Here is a 6,786-nt window from a genome sequence, read left to right on the forward strand (position 1 = left end):
CATCCACTCTGATATAATGGAACTATATTCACAATTTTACAATGTTTGATCCATTTGTGTATAAGGAAACTGTACTTTGCATATAAACATTTTGAAATCCATTTTCTTATACTATAACTATTTTAAAAAGTTTGTACAAGTCTAGATTTGATTTTATCAGAATATTATTATATTTTGATCACTAAACTTTTTTCAACACACATGTGAGTTTGTCGAAGTTTGATGTGTAGATAGGGAAAGTGGAGGCTTAAAATGTTAAATACAAGAAACTGAACGACTTATTTTTTATTTCAAAAGAACATTATTAGGACTATTTTCAAATATCATTTAACTTGAACACTGTGGTGACTTTAAACACATGCGTTCATTAGTTTTGTTGTTAATATTCCTTACGAATAAAATCTTTAAAAACAGATGCTTGTATGCTGCAAGGTTCTTTCAGAATTTTGGAAGGAAAAAACTTTTTAAATATTTCAAAAGTATTTTTTCTGTGATACCCACAATATTATGAATATTATGTTTTATCCTTATCATCCTAAAAAAGGATATCATTATATATTCTATTAAACTGTACAAATGGAGATACATTTACTACTATTACTATTTACTATTTTAAACCATAGTTGCGTGAAGTGGGATATACCTTTAGTGATAAAGACAGGTGGTTTTTTTCTTTACGTTTATGAATGGCAAACGTGATTTCATTATCAAATACCCCACTTCAAATAGGTCCAAATACTAAATGAACTTGAGCGATAAAATTTTTGATAACTGAATTAAGCCAGCTCATCTCTGCGGTTATAGTTGTAGTGATGGATAAAATTTCATTATCATTTTTCTGCTACTCGTGGATAATTTCTAAATTGTCATCATCATGTACGACCAGTGGGTACTGCCAAAATACGGTAAGTTGGAACCTTAAAAGAGGTTGTACACCCGGACATAACAAAATATTAGACATGTACACCCTGACGTAAGGAATGTAAGACATGTACACTTTGATATAACAAGGTATGTTAGACAGGTTCACACTGACAGAACAAGGTATGTTAGATATATAAACCTTCACATAACATGTATGTTTGACATGTACACCCTAACATAAGAACGTATATTAGACATGTTCACATTGATTTAAACGAAGTATGCCAGACATGTACACACTGCCATAACAAAGTATGTTAGACATGTACACCCTGACAAAACAAAGTATGTTAGACATGTACACCCTGACAAAACAAAGTATGTTAGATATGTACAACCTGACATAACAAAGTATGCTAGACATGTACACACTGCCATAACAAAGTATGTTAGACATGTACACCCTGACAAAACAAAGTATGTTAGATATGTACACCCTGACATAACAAAGTATGCTAGACATGTACACCCTGACATAACAAATATGCTAGACAAGTACACCTTGACAATATAACAAGGTATATGTACACCCTGACAGAGCAAGGTATGTTTAGGCCAGTACAGTTCTATTTTTTAATAAAAAAAAAGTATTGTAATACTCTTTTTTAACAGTCTCATAAACAAAATCAAAACTTATAAGATTGTTAAAAGGCGTCGAAAATTAATTACATTTGTCACATGAGTTTTACATCCTGCCAAAACAAGGTATGTTAGATATTTAAGAACTTGTACATCCTGCTATTAAAGGATATGTTAGATATTACACAGGTTGTACACTCTGATATAAAGGACAAGGTTTGGTAACCGCTGAATCTGGCTACTTATTTGAAATAAAAATCAGAACACAGCTAAAACTATGATAATTTTGGTTAAGAACTGAAATTGATGCCTGTTTTAAAACCAGCACTAATTTTGATTCAAAGCATACACGGAGGTCATAAGAGGGTGCAAAAGGTTGAAGTTTTCCCAAATTTTCTCAATTCTGGTGGAATTTTGTCAAATTTGAGATACTTTTCACTTTGGAAAATATAGAACACAAGCTTGCCTATCTGAGATTTTTACACACAAGATGCATCTGATTCTAGTATATGAAATATATAAATTTGGTAGATAGACTTACCTGTGCTCTATGTTTTCTGAAATAAAATGTGCTGTAAAATTGATTAAAATTTGAATAAAAATGAGAAAATTTACTTATTTTCTTACATTCTTGCTACCTTTATGTATCCCATAACTTAGAACCAATACTCATTTTGTGGCAGGGGTGATAAGTAGTTTTCAGTTAATAAACTGTTGCATCATTCTGAAAGACACTCCAAACCAGGGGCCAAAAAGGCGTCTTACCCTATCTTGTCCTTTTTTGCGTTAATGTTTGCTAAATTATGTATTGACCTAAAACAATCAGCAATGTTTGTTGTATGACATGATTCCATTTATCAGCTGAAGCGTATTTGAATTTGGTTCATTTGTTAGCAGAGCTTGTGTATCAGTAAGGAAGCCAAATCTTCAGAGGGTGAGTATACATCAACTGTAAAATGTGGCATTCAAAGTATCTAGATACCAACAGGAACCGCAATTTCTATTGTTTCCCTGCTTTGTATTCTAACATCCATCGTTTTGTTTACCAAGCACGCATATTAGTCTTTCTTTTCTTGTGTTCAACTTATCCTCATGCACGGCTGACGTCTTATCAGGCCACATATATACTAGTATGTCCATACTTTCAACACGTAAGGGGTGTCTTGCTCTTTAAACAAGGTATATGGACAATTCAAGGTTACAATAAAAAAAATGTATAGTTCTTGCCATGTCTTGTTATGGAGAAACAAAGTACTGTCTAACAGGTGATATGAATTTGGTTCGGATTCGCGGTTTATTTAGCCAAGTTCGGGGTAAACAGCGGGAACGTGTAAAAATTGACGTTATTCAAGGTCATTTATCAGTCCAGTTTAAGTTAAATAGCAGGAAAAGGGTACAAAATTGATCCATTACTTTGCAAGTGATCAACATTGTATGCTTCTGTGAAATTAATAGAAGAACTGTTAATGGTCCAGGGGTATACAATAAACTTTGTCTAAATTATCTATTTCAAGATCACTAGTTAAGAAACTGTTAAAATTATTGCCTTTTAACAAGTTTTTTCCCTTCAAAAATCTGCAACAACCTCTAACATCATCTTGTTAATATACCGGTATTTACTAAAGTAAAATTTTTAAAAAGATCAAAGTATATTGTTTTGTAAATATTATAATACATGAACTAAAATGAAGTCCACCAACAAACTTAATCATTGTATACTTTTAATCTATTTTCCTATTTAGACATATTCTAAACCCATTTTCTTAACAAATCTACAATACTTAATGCACTGATCATAACACAGAAATATATTTCGTTTACTTTTTGTTTATCTCTAGTTTCTCTGGCCTGAATTAAGACAATTTTTAATGCTCTCTTTATATAGAAATACAGATGTTTTCAGCTTAATTGAATGACAGTTCTAAGATATCAATAGCGAGAAACAATGTACTCCATTGTATTTAGAGATATTTGAGAGTCTAACCATTTCGGAGGAAAACCCAGGCCCACCACGATGTAACCATGTCAGGTGTAGTGAATGTTCAGAGGGAAGGTGCGTCCAGTTTTGTTGGAGAGGACCAAATGATGGTAAGTTTATATCTTTTATTTAACATTCCAAAAAACATTCCAAATCGAAATACGAATCATACAAATCGTTATAACAGTAAAATATATATTTGTCACACATATATCAAATATATTTCTTATTATAACTTATCATTTTAACTTTAAAGTTATCAACCTTTAGTAAAAATCTGGATAAAGTGAAAATAAATATTACATATTTTTTATCATGAGGTTATGTTAACTATATCCTTTTAGTTGAATTTTATAAAATTATACAGAAAATATATTTAAAAACGTATTGAATTGGTAAAATGATTTTTTTTTTAAATGTTCGTTTTGAATTGATATTGAAATGTTTGATATCGAAATGTTCTACACTGGTTTACATGTAACTGTCATCCGTTACCTTTAGTCTCCGCTGCCTCGCTGACGGGGTTTTACGGGTATCTTTCTACTGGTTCAAATCCAGTAAAGTCCACCACATTTCTGATCAAACTTAACAAGGACAAATGGCAGAATACCGGAATTACAGACAAAAAGGTAGTAAAAATAATTCCTGCTTATAAAGAAAAAAAAATACTTTGAATTGTACAATGCATAAAAAATATAAGAATTATTATGGTACATTATTTTGCTTATTATATAATAAATACACTACAGGTTCATTGTTTTCCAGTTCTTGCAATTTTCTGTACAGTTTCTGTACAAAAAGAATCTCCCATATTATTATGAAAAGATTATTGCATGCTTTTTATGATTTTTTCTTCAGTTTTCCATTGTATTCATCTTTATACATTTTTATCTCAATAAACAGAAGGCGATGTTTTGTGTGTCGTGTAAATATAACGATGGTAGCCGATGTGTGGCGAGAGGTTATGTCTGGAGTTTACCAACGCTTAACGTTAGCGGAAGTGGATCAAACGCATGCTCAGAATCTACGTTTAAATCAGGTACTAGTATGTTATTTCCTGGAAAACTTAAAAGCTTTCATTCCTGAACAAAGAACAGTAACTCTTGAAAATGATATAAATATACTCAACAAAACTTCAAAATTTGTATAGGAAAGTTAAAAATTCAATAAAGATCAGATCTGCAAATGCGTTACGCTATTATATAATAATTAAATATTTCGAATTCATTATATCTAACCTTCTTCTCGCAAAAACCCACATATATCTAGTTTTCATGTATGAACCTTCCTTGTCACTAATAATGGTTATATTAAATTATAATTATTGCAAAAAAAACTTCTCTGAAATGTGTTTGATAACTGAAATGTCGTTGAATTAAATCCTCGAAAAATTCAAATTCAAAACATTCATATTTGGTTTTGTAAATGAAAGAATTAAGTGACTACTTTGTTTATTCTATAGCGAAAGATTAATTAGTTGATATGTTACTGACTTTTATTATGTAAATTGTGTAACATTCTAGTTACCTTCAACCAGTAATTCTAACGTTTATTAAAATACAATGTCAGACTTTATAATGCTCCACGTACATAAAGCAACAGAAAAAAAAATCACTCAAACCAATGGAGGTTTTATATATTTTGAAAAGTATTATTATGACTAAGTTGACAAATAAATGAATCGGGATAGTCTACAGCTTCTGTTGTGAAAAGTTATTCCAGCTTATTCCATTACTTAACAGTCAAAGTTAAATCCATCTGTAATGGTTTTTAAAAAAAAGATTTTCTTTGAAAGCCATACAAAGACATTGGAGTCCTATAAATAGAATAAAATTATATTTTCATACATGTAGTGGGAAGGATTACATTGTTGCGTTTTTTTTTCTGTAGTGAGTAACTTGTATATTATTTCAGTGTTAAAACTTCGAACAAGATTTCTCTTTTCAAGGATAAAAACTGAGTAGAAAAGTCATAGATAATGAAATGTTTTTTAGCAATGCTTCGATGGAAAGCTGATTAGTTTACTTTACACAAAAGAAATTCAAGTTGTTCACCTTCATGAGAAACAAGGTACATGTATAAGGAAATACCAATTAACGCAAAACAGTAACAAGAATTCAAATTTCTATGAACTCTTTACCCGGGTGTTCTAAAACCCTTTGGCCCTTTTCACAAAAACTCTTCCAACAAAAAAAAAAAAAATTCACAATTCTTTAAGATTTTTTAAATAGAGATACTAATTTTTTTTCTACTTTGATGTTATTTACAATGTTTTCTAAAGTAACTGAAAAGTAAGAGTTTTGTGATCTACTACAATGTGGATACCCCTTGAAGAATGGAGGTTTTTGTCTTAGTCGTAAGATTTTTTTGTGAAAAGGGTCACTGGTATCTTATTTTAAAACGAACACGTCAAATACTGTGAAATCACTAGTTTCGTGGGGGATTACATTTCGTGATTTTCGAGGTCTACCACGAAAAGCTATTTTTCACATATATTACTACTGAATAAATTTTCAACCACGAAATCAAATCCCCATGAAACATATTTTCATCAAATCACGAAAATCTGGCCACTCGAAAATATGTGATTTTACAGTATTTGGACAAGGCAAATACCACAAATACATTAAAGACACTTATTTTTTTACTTTTTGTTTAAATATTGTCTTGAAGGAAAATTAAGAGATGACAAATATGATATGAATTTAAAACAATTTTCAATCAATGTTATGAGAAATATTTCGGTTAAAAAAAATCGATCTTGTCAATTGATCAATGTTACATCTACTAATTTTTTTTTAATAATGTGAGAAATACAATTTAAAGGTAAATATATCAAAGATTATAGATATCAAATACTTTTTAAGACTAGAAAAACTGAATACTGCAATGCGACGGAGTTGATTTTAACTTGAAAACTGAACATCTGTCATTTTTTGTTGACAACTTGAGAAATATCTCTTCATGTTTTTAAACAAATTTTAATTTATTTGCGCCTTTCATCACGGTTCATATCACACATTAATCCAGAAAGCAATCTTTACCAAGTAATTTACCTTAGAAAACTAATAGTCATAAACCATTAATGTTAAAACTGATATTTTGGATTATTTCCTTATTGTATCACATAAAATATGCAATCATAAATGATAAGGAAAGTTCAATCCTCAGTAAAAATCGGAAACTCTTGATATTGTGATGATGAAAAGAGTTTTAGTACAATTTTATTGCAAAAAATCTAACAGTAATACATTACTTTTTTTGTATTGTGTTAGAAAATGGAATAACAAAAATTATCATACTTG

The 6,786-nt window shown here is 30.1% G+C and overlaps 1 long non-coding RNA gene across 1 annotated transcript; it reads left to right on the top strand.

The window, feature by feature from the left end:
* Nucleotides 1-797: 797 nt before the first annotated feature.
* LOC134278582 (uncharacterized) lies at nucleotides 798-3,513 on the top strand. Its single transcript, XR_009994476.1, has 3 exons — nucleotides 798-905; nucleotides 2,401-2,437; nucleotides 3,469-3,513. It is a non-coding gene; the product is annotated as an uncharacterized LOC134278582 (long non-coding RNA).
* The last annotated feature ends 3,273 nt before the right edge of the window (nucleotides 3,514-6,786 follow it).

This window comes from Saccostrea cucullata, unplaced genomic scaffold (assembly GCF_032062105.1).
Source record: "Saccostrea cucullata isolate Sc308-1 unplaced genomic scaffold, CSIRO_AGI_Scuc_v1 ctg652, whole genome shotgun sequence".
NCBI classification, from domain to species: Eukaryota; Metazoa; Mollusca; class Bivalvia; order Ostreida; family Ostreidae; genus Saccostrea; species Saccostrea cuccullata.